Source organism: Bos taurus, chromosome 24 (assembly GCF_002263795.3).
Source record: "Bos taurus isolate L1 Dominette 01449 registration number 42190680 breed Hereford chromosome 24, ARS-UCD2.0, whole genome shotgun sequence".
Taxonomy (NCBI): Eukaryota; Metazoa; Chordata; class Mammalia; order Artiodactyla; family Bovidae; genus Bos; species Bos taurus.
Window position 1 is genome coordinate 39860545 of NC_037351.1, and position 16126 is coordinate 39876670.

General features: G+C 40.1%; 1 protein-coding gene across 2 annotated transcripts in view; it reads left to right on the forward strand.

Annotated features, from left to right (window-relative positions):
- Nucleotides 1–16126, forward strand: part of ARHGAP28 (Rho GTPase activating protein 28) — a 139704-nt gene that overhangs the window by 62670 nt on the left and 60908 nt on the right. The window contains exon 1 of one of the 2 annotated variants that reach the window (XM_010818947.4): nt 14226–14807. The exons of the other annotated variant lie outside the window; for it this stretch is intronic. The gene's annotated coding sequence lies outside the window, so the exon portion shown is untranslated. Of the gene's footprint in view, nt 1–14225; nt 14808–16126 lie in introns of those variants that run through there. 2 annotated transcript variants of the gene reach the window in all.

Here is a 16126-nt window from a genome sequence, read left to right on the forward strand (position 1 = left end):
CTCGATGGACATGAGTTTGAATAAACTCTGGGAGTCAGTGATGGACAGGGAGGCCTGGCGTGCTACAGTCCATGGGGTCGCAAAGAGTCGGGCACGACTGAGCGACTGAACTGAACTGAACCCGGCCTTCCTGCCTCATTGGCAGTTTTTCTTAGTCTCCTTGGCCCCTCTCTTAAAGATCAGTCTCTTCTTTACTTTTTTCTTTTTTTTTAATTGAAGTATACTTGATTACAATGTGTTAGTTTTTTGTTATAGCAAAATGATTCAATTATACATACATATATTCATTTTCATATTCTCTTTCATTATGGTTTATCACAGGATATTGAATATAGTTCCCTGTGCTACACAGTAGGACCTTATTATTTATCTATTTTATATATAGTAGTGTATATCTGCTAAATGTAGTCTTCCCGTGTATCCCTCCCCTCCTTTCCACTTTGGTAACCGTTGGTTTCTATGTCTGTGAGTCCGTTTCTGTGTCATATTTTAGATTCCACTTATAAGTGATGTCATATGATATTTGTCATTCTCTGACTTTACTTAGTATGATAATCTCTAGGTCCATCCATGGTGGTGCAAATGGCATTATTTTTTTCTTTTTTATGGGTGAATCTCTCCTTTTCTAAAAGCTTCCTGTTCTTTCCTTCAAAGATGCTCACATTATCCTCATTTTAAATCAATAGCCACTTATTTGAGTACAACATTTCCTCATAACAACATATTAGTCATTTTCTTTAGAAAAGTTAGGTGGTCACACAGGCTAAGAAATTCAGTAGCAGTCAGTTCACTGCACTTTTAAAATAATTTGTCTCTTTTTCCCCTCTGAATTCTATTTATTTCAACTTTGTTGTCACTTTCCAAAACACCTCATCACAATATCCTGTAGGTCTTAACAAGTGAGATGGGCAAGTTACCTTTTTAATGAAGTCCTATCAGACTTTTAGTGATTTAAAGAAGCAAAGCCCTAGCAAAGTTAGTCTAAAATTGCCAGTTTGTGCTTCTCCTTTTCAAGTATGCACACACACACACACACACTTCTGTGATTTCATGCTTCATTCAGAGTTACAAGTTTAACAAATAACAAATGGAAAACGAAAACTGAGCATTAGCCAGGGTGTCTGTTTGGTGCGGAGCTCTGGAAACCGATGATGGTAATAAAATAAGGTTTATTGAGGCAGACTTCAGAGTTCACCAGAGTGGGGTAGCATCTGTATGTCTGTGTCTGGTTAATATTCACTGGAAGTGAACAGACTCTGGGGGTCAGTTGGTCCCTGCCTGCTTGTTACTGTTCTGGCGTCAAGTAAGCCTGGCATTCTGAGGTCACCTATTTCCACTTTAAAAATCCATTCTGCTTTGTGGAAGACAGCCTTTAATTTTCCTTTGGCATCACTGTGGCCCACCAGAAGCAACACTTTAGACGTGGGAAAACCCATATCACTCTGACGCTTTTGGAGTTTGTTCTCTGTTGCTTTGAGACTGGGAGAGAAAAGATGGCCGTCGACACAGATGCCTGCCTTCCGGAGGTTCTCGTGGCCCAGGCGTCTGCCTTTCTTCAGGATGTCAGCTGAGGCCAGAACCCTCCTGGCACCGGTCTCTGGGATGATACATGCCATGCAGGGACCCTGGATTTCCATGAAGTTCATGTGGTCTTTCCTCCCCTCCCTCTCCCAAGCCTTCTGTTTCCTCTTTGCTTCCATAATAGCATAGCTTTGTTATCTCTCAGGAGCTGGCACTGCCTGGAACCGATTTCTACAACTTGGAGGTCTGCGAGAGAAAGGAAATTAGAAAACAGTGATTCACTTCAGATAATGGCTTTTAAAAAACTTTTTTTTTTTTTTTTAATGCAACCTTGAGTTCAAAGGAAAAGCTTTAAATTTGGAAGGAAGAAGAAGACAGGTACTTATTTTCCTTAATGAAATTCAAAATTGTCTAGAACACATAAATTATAAAATGATACTTATGAAATAATTTTCTGCAATGTGTTCAATAAAACATTTGCTTACAAAAAGATTTCCATGCATGCCCACCATTCTTCCGCCTTGATGCATTTACTGTTTTCGTCAGGGAAGCAGGCATCATGCCAGGACCTGTGATAGGTGAAAGACTGAGGAATGTCAAGATAAATCTGATATAATGTTTGATTTCAAGTTTAAAATCTAATAGTTGAAGTGAGTCCTATCTTCAAGTCAGTGTAACACAAGAAAGTAAGTGGCATATGTTGGCAGATAATTTTCATCTGGTAAGATCAGGGACAATATCAGACACTATCAGAGATAGTATTATGTCAGTCAGTCTGTAAAACATCTCATTTTCCCTTTGCAGCAACATAGATGAACCTAGAGAGTGTCATACTGGGTGAAGTAAGTCCGACAGAGAAGGAGAAATACCATATGACATCCCTTGTATGTGAAAAAAGAAATGATACAAATGAACTTGCAAAGCAGAGACTCACAGACTTAGAGAATGAACTTATGGTTGCCGGGGGAAAGGATAGTTAGGGAGTTTGGGATGGGTCATGTACACACTACTATATTTAAAATGGATCACCAACAAGGACCTGTTGTATAGCATATGGAACTCTGCCTATTGTGATGTGGCAACCTGGATGGGAGAGGATATTTGGGGGAGAAAATAAAATCTCATTTTTCTCTTAATGTTGTGTAAAATTTCCTTTTTTGGTAAAGTGTTCAAATCTTTACTCTAGTTTAAAAATTCAGTTGTTTTTTATTATTAATGAATTTTGAAAATCTTTAAATATTCTTGATACAAGTACCTTATCAGACATGTGATTTGCAAATATTTTCTTGTCGTATATATCTTTTTATTCTCTTTTTTTAGTGGTATAGTTGAAGAGCACATTTTAACTCCAGTTTTATTTTATGAATCATGCTTTTTGTGACCTCTTTGAAATCTTCACCTAACCCAAGTCACAAAGGTTTTCTCTTATGTTTTCTTCTAGAAGCATAATAGTTTCTAAAACTTTTGGGTTTCCCATTTAGCTCTATGACCCATTTTAAGTTAATTTTTTGTATATAGTGTAAAAGTTGTTTCTGGTTTTGTTTTTATTTATATTTTGTTTTGATTATGGTTCTTGTTTGTTCCAGCACTATTTGTTGAAAAAATTATTCTCTCCCTGTTGAATCCCTCTGCACCTGTGCTGAAAATGGTTTGACATTATGTTTGTGGGTTTATTTTTGGACTCTGTTCTGTTTCATTGATCTGTGTGCCTATTTGATGATAATGCTATGTTTCACTGGAGTTCTACAGATCTTGAATTTAGGTAACAAGTGTTCTGATTTCCCTTTTCCCATAGTTCTTTTGGCTATTTTAGGTTTTCTGTATTCCCATGTGAACTTTAGAAAGCCTGTCAATTTCTACAGAGAAATCTGACTTTAATTTTGATTGAGATTGCACTAAGTCTATAGATCAATTTGAGGAGAATTGACATCTTAAAGTATTGAAGCTTCAAGTCCATGTCCAAGTCCTATTAACTATAACTAATACTCACAACCATACCATAATTAATTCATTTTTCCTCAATGAAATAATGTAAGTCCACATTTAGAAACACTTAAGAAAGCTAATATTTTTGTTGAATTTATTATTTTAAAAGTTTGAGTGGACACTGGCATTTTCCTCGAAGAATTGTATACTGGAAACAAATGGGAAAGTTTGAGTCATTTAATAGACTTCAGAGATTAAATAGACTTCAGACAGTAAATAGAGTTGTGTCAGTTGTTTATTGAATAAGAAAGTCTAGGGATCAAGTGAGGCGGAGGTTCAGCCTTCCTCCGTTAGGCAAACCACTTTCCCCTGAGAAGATAGCCTTTTTTATGTCCATACATAGATGCTTTATGGGACAGCAGGTACCCTGGTAGACTTCAATTTTATAGCTCTTCTGAAATACAAATAACCTATTAAGCAAAAGCTGGGTAATTTTTGCTTTATTGTAAGAGTTTTGCAGGGCTTCCCTGGTGGCTCAGACAGTAAAGAATCCACCTGCAATGCAGGAGACCTGGGTTCCATCCCTGAGTCAGAAAGATCCTCTGGAGAAGGGAATGACTACCCACTCCAGTATTCTTGCCTGGAGAATCTCATGGACGGAGGAACCTAGTGGGCTACAAGTATAGTCCATGGGGTTGTGAAGAGTTGGACACAACTGAGAGACTACACACACACACATACACACACACACACACAAGAGCTTTTGCATGGAAATTGGATGCAGAAATGAAAACTGTCTTGCCCATTCAACAAAGAAAATAAAAGCCAAAATATTAAGTGGCAGCTTCTTTTTAAAAGAAATGAAAGTAGATACAGTGAAATGTAAGACCTAATTCCTTTGTGTCATTTGTAATTTTTTTTAAGGGGATGAAAGCTTGGTGGATTTGCTCATAACAGAGTCTGTTCAGGAGATTATTGACTATCATAATTAATCCCAGTCAGTGGTAAAGAAAGAAGGTAATGTTCTTAGAAAGTGAGTGAATAGTAAGTAAGCCTTCGAGGAGGGAAAGCTTCCTGGCTGGTGTACTCCTCTTGGAAAGGAAAAGCTTCACCTGGTTAAGATGACGGATATTGAAATCCCTGTCCAACCCCAGTGGCCTGAAGTATTGATCGCGGACGTGTAGTTGCCTTGTCTGCTGTCAGGGATTACATACTGAACGGCTGAGGGCCTTCATCGCCAGCTTCAGAGGTATTGGCTACGAGAGCCCCACCACATGAAGCTCACCACAGGCCAGCCAGTATGGAAGTGAGACCATAACAGCTCTTGTCTTTCCAAAGCTCATGTTTAACATGGGCATTCAGGTTACAGGCCTGTGCCTGTCATCCTGTGAGAGGGCTCTGAGGACCCTTGTCCTGACAGTTGTTTTTACAGCGTTTAGAGAGTGTGAAGTGCTCTGACTGCTGGCTCTTGGATCTGCTCAAGGAATTTATCTGATGATGAACAGTGTCTTGAGTAAATTGGACAGGATGAGGTAGAGAGCTAATCCAAAATGCCTTCAGCTGGATGACTGGTGGTGATGATTGCTAATGGTGATCATAATAAAAGTGTGACTGTAGAATTTATTGTAGCTCAACCTGGCTAGGGTACTCGGAAATTGTCTCTACATGCCGTGAGGAAATCTGAGTTAAATGGCAGTCTTAGCTTCTACTTCCTTGGATAGTTTTAAAATAGAATAAATTATTGACTCACTTCAATAAAGTCTAATGTATTCTAATATACCAACCAATAGATAATTTAAAATATGACTTATGTTTAATACTGCTAATATATCCCTTTTCTATTGGCTATATAGCAGATGTATTTAATGTGTGTTAACTGTCGATATTTTATATACATCTTAGTGTATTTGGTCTGCTATACTTGTCAATATTAATAGTGAACTTTTAGAGAAACTTCCTTTGTTTTTTTTTTTTTAATCTTTATTTTGTGGGACACTTTTGCATATAGGTCTATTTGTTCTTTAATGAAAACTTTGACTAGGGACATAATTTCCAACATTTTTATGATAAAAATATAATCCACCTATTTTATCATGTGCTGTTTCTGGAATACATTAAGGGGACACAGAGGATAATCTCCAGTGTGAAAGTGTGCAGCTTTATTTTGTTTTAATTTGTTTGGTGAGTGAGTAAAGAATAAAGTATAAATGAATTAGTAGACTGATGGTCATGGGGGAAGGAGCATGGAATGAGGCATCAGGAGGCCAGGTGTGTAGTTCTTGTTGTTCGGTTGCGAAGTCGTGTCTGGCTCTTTGCAACCCCATGAAGCACACCATGCTTCCCTGTCCTTGTAGTTCTCAGTAATTAGCTGTGTGATTTTGGAGAAGTTACTTGAGCTCACTGAGCTTCATTTTTCTTATCTATAAAATGTGGTGTTTTATTGGCATTTCTCAGATTCCTCTCAGCTCTCAAATCCTTGGATCCTCTGTTTCATTGGAAACCCTACTAATGCCTCTCCAGTTCAAAGCTGTTTGTAGGGAAGTTAGGAAACAGTCGTCTTAAAGTTAGACAGTGAAAACAAGTGGAACACCAAACAGTAATTGTTCAAATGGACCTTGTGGCATGAAAGCCATCATGATGTGAGTCTGAGTGTAGAAAAGTATACTGTGAAAGGAGAGAAATCTAAGAATGTTAGTAATTGTTTATCCAGAGGCCAGTCACTCCCATCAGAATGTAATACATTGGATTTATGTTCTGCTTTTCATTCTATACCAAACAGGTTAAAGCTGAGCTGGTTCCAAGGCCCCACGAGAAAGGCCAGTTCTACTTCAGGGAAAGCCTTGTCAGGAAGAACCATAGAGCTCTTTAAGGCCCATCCATGTGGAGAATGACTGGGTGGGACACCAACCAAAGAGACTGCCTGATAATCCCAGAGATCCTGTGTGTGCCTCTGTCCTGGTATTATTGAACTTTTGGAGCTGGAGAGAGGCAACAGACAAAAGAAATTGAAAAACAGCACAAGGAGGCTGTAGAATAACATTTTCTCCTTTCATCGCTGAGTGTCAATGGCTGGGTAATAATGACAGTAAACAGAGACCAGAGATGTGGGGGAAACAGAGGTCGCCAGTTGTGTTCCAGCAAATCATCACAGCACAGAGAGGCACACGGGGAGCTGGAAAACAAAAGCAGACCCTCAGAGGACACCAGAATGGGGGGCTCATCTGTTTAATCACTTTGAAAGTCAGACATAGCAATACAGCCACAGCAGTCTCCTCAAAAGTATGTAATAAAGTGTACACTGTAGTTCTGCAGTTTGGTACTAAAAGATATGGGGTTTCTATAGCTTTGTTGTTATTGTTCGGTTGCTAAGTCGTGTCCAACTCTTTGTGACCCCAGGGACTGCAGCATGCCAGGCTCCTCTGTCTTCTTCTGTCTCCAAAGTTTGCTCAAATTCATGTCCATTGAGTCTGTGATGCTACCCAACCATCTTATCCTCTGTTGCCCTCTTCTCCTCTTGTTCTTTAATGAAAACTTTGACTAGGGACATAATTTCCCCCACTCAGGGTCTTTTCCAGTGAGTTGGCTCTTCGTATCAGATGGCCGAAGTATTGGAGCTTCAGCCTCAGCCAGACCTTTGTCAGCAAAGTGATGTCTCTGTTTTTTAATACCCTGTCTAGATTTGTCATTGCTTTCCTGCCAAGAAGCAAGTGTTTTTTAATTTCAGGGCTGCAGTCACTGTCTGCAGTGATTTTGGAGCCCAAGAAAATAAAATCTGTCATTGCTTTTTCCCCATCTATTTGCCATGAAGTGATGGGACCAGATGCCATGATCTTAGTATTTTTTTCCTGTTGCATTTCAAGATAGCTTTTTCACTCTTCTCTTTCACCCTCATCAAGAGGGTTCCTCTTCACTTTCTGCCATTAGAGTGGTACCGTCTGCATGTATGTAGCTTACTCTTGATATAAAAATACAGCCTTTAAAATTTATTTACCCAGGTTACGTGAGGAATAGTAATCTGAGAAGCACAATGGAGACTTGTGATGACACATGTCGCTGAATGGATAAAGGATAGATTTCTATTAGAGAACGTGGGAGAGCTGCTTTCTGCTTGCATTCTGTTTTACAGAGTCTTTCCTGAACATCTCCTAATTTAATAAAAAAAAAAAGAGCCTCTGAGGGATGCTTAGGTATCACCAAACTAGTTATTCACTCATAATTGTGGCTTATCCTCATAGATAATATGATAGAAGTCACTTGTGTGATTGAGTGAGCTTCACCAAAATCAGTATATACCTCAACCTCAATATATACCTCAAACTCATAAACTGCATATTAGTTTTAAAACAGAAAATAGAACGTTCACCTGCGGTGGTTTCCTCTGCCTGCACAGCACACATTTCAGCCTGTCTCTTGTTTACATGATTATTGTTTGAGCAGATATGACAGTTCCCATCTGTGATTGTTATCCTTTGCTCAGAACAACCAGTGACTTTTCATAGAAATAGCTTTCCTTCTTTCTAAACCCATGGACCTTTTTGAAAATTTGATTCTTTTTGCTTTTTCTGAAGTTTGCCTTTACTTTGAAATTCCCAAGTACTTTAAAAAAGGATGTTATCTTTACTTTAAAAAAGGATGTTATCTTTTTAGAGCGGTTTTAGTTTTACAGCAAAATTATGGGGAAGTACCAGAGATTTCCCATATACTTCTTGCCCCCCTCACATGCCCAGCCTCCCCCGTTAACAGCACCGCCACCAGAGTGGCTCATCTGTCACAATTGACAAACCAATATTGACCCATCACAATCACCCAAAGTCCATAGTTTACATTCTCTGGGTTTGGACAAGTGTATGGGCTTTCCTGGTGGGTCAGTGGTAGAGAATCCACCTGCCAATGCTGGAGACACGGGTTCAATCCCTAGGTTGGGAAGATCCCCTGTAAAAGGAAATGGCAGCCCACTTTAGTATCCTTGCCTGGAGGATTCTGTGGACAGAGGAGCCTGGTGGGCTACAGCCCATGGGGTCGCAAAGAGTCGGACACGATTTATCTACTGAACAGCAATTACAACAACACGGTGTCATACGAAACGGTTTCCTTGCCCGCAGACCCTCTGTATTCCATGTGTTCATTCCTCCTTTCCCGCCCCCCATTCCCCACTGTGGCCCCATTTGAGTCCCTTGCTTCATAAACACTGGGGTGCAGCGTGTAATCGTTGGAAGTTATTTCCTCATTGTCACTTTTCCCATTTCTAGCCCAGTGCCTGTGCTCAAAAGTGATATATAGCTGCATAAGAATTTAATTGCTGCTCTGCACTTCAGTTGGTTAAAAAAGAATTCTAGCTTGCAAAACCATTTCAAATATTCCATGCTGAGTGACTGAGATTTGTTTGCTGTTTTAAGCCTCCCCTAATCTACAAACACATTTTTCTGTATCTCGTTCTGCCAACAGGGAGGTTCAGGCAGACCTGTTTACCTTCTGAGGGAAAGGCTTCATCAGCTTTCTCCTCACTCCTCTCAGAGAGCGGAGGAAGGTGGGAACAGAACAGAAAACGGGGCTGGCAGGCGGCGAAGGAGAGGCTGCCAGAATGATAGCGAGAGACCGAGTTGGGGGCCAGGGAAAGAGCGGGCATCTCCTCTGTGCTCTCGCTCCTGTTAATCTGAAACCATAGCTTCTTTTTATCACCGTTGCCTTTCAAGTGCTTTCTCCAAGGCGTCCAAGTTGAGCTTGTTTATAAGCATGTTAGAATCCAAGGATATTGAGAAGCCAGAGCCTGAAAACAAGGTATTTATCCTCTGTCTTTATCATCCTGGGTGGCCTCCCCAGGAAGCTGAGAGGGCAGACAGCTGCATGACCCTGGCTGTGCCCAGCGTCTGTCCCAGAGAGTGAGAGGTTTCTCTTGCAGGAGCCCTGCTGCACAGGCCCCGGCGTGGTCAGCATCCAAGATGATTTCTCAAGATGGCCAGGCTGTGCCACCACCAGCATCACTCAGTGACTGTGATGAAGGGGAATTCAGTCCTCTTCTTTTGGAGAGAGAAGGGGAAATCTTTGCTTTTGATACATTCTTCCTAAAATATCTTGGATTATGTTTGAATTGAGAGCAACATAGATATATTCCCTGTATATCTAGGCAGGGATATCTACAGCAAGATTGAAGTTTAACTCTACCGTGTACTGGGGCTTTCCAGGTGTGGCTAGTGATAAAGAATCCACCTGCCAATGCAGGAGACACAAGAGACATGGGTTTGACCCCTGGGTTGGGCAGATCCCTTGGAGAAGGGAATGGCTACCCACTCCAGTATTCTTGCCTGGAGAATCCCATGGACAGAGGAAGCTGGTGGGCTATGTCTATAGGGTTGCAGAAAGTCGTACATGACTGATTGCACTGATCAAGACCAGACCAAGACATGAGGTCAGGCTTATAATTTGGCTACCCTTAAAGTGGAAAACAGACTGGGTCCAAATAGGAAAAGGAGTACGTCAAGGCTATATATTGTCACCCTGCTTATTTAACTTAAATGCAGAGTACATCAAGAGAAACGCTGGGCTGGATAAAGCACAAGCCAGAATCAAGATTGCCAGGAGAAATATCAATAACCTCAGATATGCAGATGACACCATCCTTATGGCAGAAAGTGAAGAGGAACTAAAAAGCCTCTTGATGAAAGAGGAGAGTGAAAAAGTTGGCTTAAAGCTCAACATTCAGAAAACTAAGACCATGGCATCCAGTCCCATCACTTCATGGCAAATAGATGGGGAAACAGTGGAAACAGTGTCAGACTTTATTTTTCTGGGCTCCAAAATCACTGCAGATGGTGATTGTAGCCATGGAATTAGAAGATGCTTACTCCTTGGAATGAAAGTTACGACCAACCTAGACAGCATATAAAAAAGCAGAGACATTACTTTGCCAGCAAAGGTTTGTCTAGTCAAAGCTATGGTTTTTCCAGTAGTCATGTATGGATGTGAGAGTTGGACTATAAACAAAGCTGAGTGATGAAGAATTAATGGTTTTGAACTGTGGTGTTGGAGAAGACTCTTGAGAGTCCTTTGGACTGCAAGGAGATCCAGTCAGTCCATCCTAAAGGAGATCAGTCCTGGGTGTTCATTGGAAGGACTGATGTTGATGCTGAAACTCCAATACTTTAGCCACCTGATGCGAAGAGCTGACTCATTGGAAAAGACCCTGACGCTGGGAAAGATTGAGGCAGGAGGAGAAGGGGATGACAGAGGGTGAGATGGCTGGATGGCATCACCGACTCAATGGACATGAGTTTGGGTAGGTTCCGGAAGTTAGTGATGGACAGGGAGGCCTGGCTTGCTGCAGTTCATGGGGTCGCCAAGAGTCGGGCACGACTGAGTGACTGAACTGAACTGAACTGAAAGTGGAAAATCATTGTATTAATCCCACTTTCCTTTAGGAGGCACATTACTGACTGACTAATCTTACTTGAATATTCCCCTGAGTGGGGTGGAGGTGGTGTCTCATCTCACCCCACCCCAAATTACTCATTAAAGTATTCCTTCTACTTATGTCAGTTAGGAATCATTTGGACTGCAAATAGTAATGACAACAACATAGAGTAGTTTTTTTAAAATAGTTTATTTTTTCTCACATTTTTGGAAGTCCAGAGAATAGGCAACCTCTGGGGTTATTTCTGAGATTCAATAATACCAAGGCTGATTAGTGCGATTTCATAACCTTTCTCTCATGGTTGCAAGATGGCTGCTGAAGCACTCGTCATCTTGTCTATATCCCAGTAAAGAAGAAGGAAGAGAAAAGGATAGCAGTGAAATCAGGAAAACAAAAGAGTACACTGAAACCATGGAAAGAGACTTTTCTTATGTGACTTGGCCAGAATTGTGTCAGGTGGTCACTCTGACCTAAAGGAGTTGCAGAAACCAGGCTTGGGAATGGGGTTGGATCAGAGATGAGTTCTGATTAAGTGCAGTTTTATTTGTTTCATTGTATTCCTAGTAACATTTTAGTGCCTTTTATAGCCTGACCGTATACCTAGCCATAGGAATGCTAATAAGTTAGCTAAATATGTGCCATGCATTTACATATATTTACTCAGTTAATCCTCATAATAATGCAGAGCATGTATGTGATTCATATTCCATTTTACAGATTAGTAAATGGAGGCCCAGAGGCTCAGCAGCTTGCTCAAGGTTCAGAGCTTGCTCTAGGAAGTGGCAGAGTCCACATTCAAACCTGAACTCACTAGGCTTTAGAGTTTTTCTCTAAATTGTCTTGAGGAGGTAACATTTACATTAGGAGCTGAGTGACGAGAAGCATCTTGCCGTGGAAAGACACAGAATGTTCCTGGCAGAAAAAAACAGTAAGAGAAAATTCCCTAAGGGCAGGAAGACCTTGGCTGTTTTAGAAGAACTGAGAAGAGATGAGCAGGCCTGGTGCTAATGCCAGGGGAGAGCGATAGAAGGTGAGATGGATCAGACAGCTGGGGACAGAAATGCCGGCCTCAAAGTCAGAGGCAAGAATTTGCATTTTGTGGTATTCGTGGCGGGAAGTTACTGTGTCTTCACTTTACTCTCCATAACCTGTCCCTGTTGTATGATGAGACATGTAATACTTGCTTTGACTACTTCATGGAGTTCAGATAAGGGTCAAATGATGGAATGTGTGTGACAGTAAATTGTTCTGTGTGAAATTCTTTGTAAAATTAGAAATAGTAAAGGCCACAGAGTAAGGATTTCTTAGCAAGAAGTATGTCTTATAAATGCTCTGTGGACTACACTAAAAACAGCTGAACTTGTGACTGGACAGAACAAGCGGTTCGTTAGCAAATGCAACATTTAAAAAATCCCTGATGTGTTTTACAGTGTTCTGTGGGAGTGCCGCTTCCAGTTAGAATGAACACTAGGTTATGGCTGATTATCTTTCTCACTGTTGCAAGGACAGAAGAGAGGATGCATGTAAAATCATATGTTTTAAGAGCTATAGTGGAGAGCTCTGGACACAAAGAAGTCTAAGGGAGCTCAGTTCCAGGAGGGAAGAGATCTTCCTAGTGAGCAAAGCCCAGAAGTCACTTCCTTCCTTTGTGTGTGTCTCGCCTGGAGTCTCTGCGCTGCTGGGCAGACGATGACACCTGCCCAACAGAGGGGCTTTACGGGGAGAGGAGACAGCACGGAGGCCGGAATCTGTCAAGGCTTAAATTGCAGAGCTGGTTCTCCATGTCTGACAACTCTCTCTCTTGGGATTTTGCTCATAAAGGCTCTAAAGTAGACAGCAATTCCTGTAATCCTGTGGTGTTTATCCTAAAGCCCTCTTGAGAGAGGGACCTGTAATACACACAGGGCGAATCTCCTCCTCAAAGCATTTGGAACCAGCGGTAACCTAAAACTGGTTAAAATTGCAACTCAGCTCAGACCCACTTCAGCTCCTTAATGGATTGGAGTGATCTGTACCTCATTTCAGCCACCAGACAGAAGGCTTGCTCTTCTTGGGGAACTTACTATTTATTCCTGTGTCCTTGAGTTCTTTAAAACATAATGTCTGCCATACGACAAAATAATTGTGAGATTTGTAAACGAACAGGAGGATATAACCCATAAGCAATTGACTGTTTTTTGATCAATATTAGCAGATGCACTGACAGCAGCGGTGTTGGCGCTAAGAGACGAAAACTTTTAAATGACAACAATAAATCTGTTAAAGAAGAGAGACAAAAGGGGGGAAGGGTGAATAACGTCAACAGAGAAATAGAACCTTTAGAAAGAACCAATTGGACATTCTTGATATGAAAAAACGCAGTATTGGAATTGAAGCATTCACAGGGTGGACATATAAGGACACAACACGTAGAAGAGAAGGGAACTGAAGACAGGGTAGTAGAGATTCTCTAAACTGAAGCACAAAGGGTGAGGGCTGGGGAGAAGCGAAGCATATTGTGAAGGACACTTGGGACAACGTCAAATGGTTGTTGTTGGAGTTCCAGAAGAAGAGAGAGAAATTTGGACAGAAAACATATTTGAAGAAAAAATGGATAAGACTACCCCAAAACTGATGAAATACATCTACCCATAGATTCAAGAAGCTCAGCAAACCTCAAGCAAAATAGTGAAAGTTGCTCAGTCATGTCCGACTCTTTGCGACCCCGTGGACTATATATATAGTCCATGGAATTCTCCAGGCCAGAATACTGGAGTGGGTAGCCTTTCCCATTCCCCAGGGGATCCTCCCAAACCAGGGACTGAACCCAGGTCTCCCGCATTGCAGGTGGATTCTTTACCAACTGAGCCACAATACAGAATAAATAGAAATAAAATCACAATCTAGGCATTTCATAATTAAGCTTCTAAAAACAAAAGCTAAAGGAAAAAAAAATGTATTAAAAGCAGTTAGAGAGGAAAAACATTATACGTAGAAGAATATCAACAAGGATTATAAATGATTTTTCATCAGAATCAAGAATACAGATAACAATGAAATGACAGCTTTAAAAGGATTATAAAGACAATAAAAACTGCCAGCCTAGAGTCCTGTGCCCAGTAAACATATGAATCCAAGATGAAAGTGAATGAAAGACACAATCAGAAGGAAACATGAGGGAATTTGTTGCCAGCATATCCACAGTACAAGAAATGCTGAAGAAATACCAGAGGAGGTTGGCAAAACCGATTAGAGTGATCTGTTATAACTACATTGCCTTGTAGGGAGGATGAAGCACATCAGAAAGGATAAACGTAAAAGTCTACTTGTTTAACTTTTTAAAAATTGTTGACTTTTTTTGATTTATGTGAGCTTGATAAAGTTCAGCATTTTTTAAGTCAGTGGTTTTAAAAGATGACAAAAAGTTATTTTCACTTACCGTTTTCATAAATGATTGACAAATACTATAAGGATTTTATAATAACTTGTGGGATATAAACGTGAAGAAGTAACATATATGACAATAGTGGTATGATAAGGAATGAAAGGAGAATTACACTCACATGTTAGTTATGTTTAAGGTATTTCTTAAAAGATAATGGAGGAGAAATGGAATAATTTTTTTTTTTATTAATGGCACTTTGACTTTATGGTAATTAACCATCCATTGAAAATCTAATTTTAAACCTCATGGTGTTTTCCCAACATAAGTTGCTATATAGTGCTGTGTAACGGTCTCATTCTGTTTTCCATATAATGTTTTCCTGGTATTGTTTTGGAGTAAAAAATTACCAACAGCTGATGAAGCTGAAGCTCTGTTTATCCTAATATGGTGAGGTATGAAGCTGTAAGTCTCCTCAAAGTGTTGGATGAGCCGGAACGTTGCAGTTTTGTAATACTTCAGGACTGGAAGGTCACGGTCCCTACTCTACCCTGGGGTGAAGGAGAAGTATTCGGATCCCTCACCAAACAAGTGAGAACCCTTCCAAATGTGCTTATCCCAAAAATGCTGTCTGACTTCTTTGCCAAAAAAAACAGTTGACCGTTGCAATTAAAGGATTTTTGGGGTGGGTTGTCTCAGATGAGACCAGTGTGTTACGCAGATGTTCATGACCTGCATTGCACATCTAATCGCCCTGCTCTCAGCAGTTTATGATGATCTCTTCTCTGAGATTCCACCAGTATTCCCTTTGCATGAGTAAGAAACTGTAGTAAATGAAAACAGTCCTTGTTAATCCTAAATACATATGTTCCTTATCTTCTAAGATTCACTTAATAGTTCCCAGATTTCTCACTTCTTCACATATTTGCAGTGCTGAGGTATATCTGCATGTTTGCTTAATTTCTAAGATAAATTATTCTGTTCCATGCAGCCATTGAGATGGTATGTCTGTGTTGGCATGGAAAAGATATCTATGACATGATTTTGAGTGGCACGAAAACAAAGCATCTCGTAGAACAATATGATGTGATACAGATGGGAAAGACCTTCAGTTTCTGCTTTATAAATTGTGTATTACTTACACTTTTATCCTTATAATACACCATCTTATAAATTTTAAAAACTTAGTCTGTGTCTTCTGTTAAGACTGTAAATTTTTTATGTCAGTCATACTCATTTTTAAAGAATAAACTTAAAAAAATCTCTTAGTTTTGGTAGCCCGTCAGGCTCCTCTGTCCATGGGATTTTCCAGGTAAGAATACTGGAGTGGGTTGCCATTTCCTTCTCCCCGCCAAAAATCTATAAGTAGAGAAAGTTTCGGGCATCTATATATTTTTTCTGAACAATGTATAGAGGGAAGTAGGCTTTGTGAGCAGTGGTAATCGATTACGGTTTCAAGAAGTAGATGGCTTATAATTCTATGAATTTGCTAATGGTTTTCAGTATTGGTCTTGATGCAAAAGGGAAAGACTTAACAGCCTAAAAATAATATAGGAAGCAATAGCTGTCTTGATAACCTGTGTTGATTTCATATGCATTTCAATCACTAGAATGTGTCTGTCTTGTCAAGCTTATAAAGAACTCAGTGAAGAACTCTTATGACCTAGTTATCAAACAAAACTACCTTAAATTATTTTTATTACACAGCACAGAATAAAAAAAGTGGATATCTTACATTTTTCTGGAATGCTCTGAGTTTTGAAAATAAGTTGGCTAACTCAGTGTAAACCTAGAACTGCTTCTAGTCAGGTACAGTCTCAGGATCAGTGATCAAATTCTGGAAATTTCTCCTAAAGGTGATTGAGAAATCTAAGATTCCAAGCACAGCCGGCTTTTTTTTTTTTTTCCCC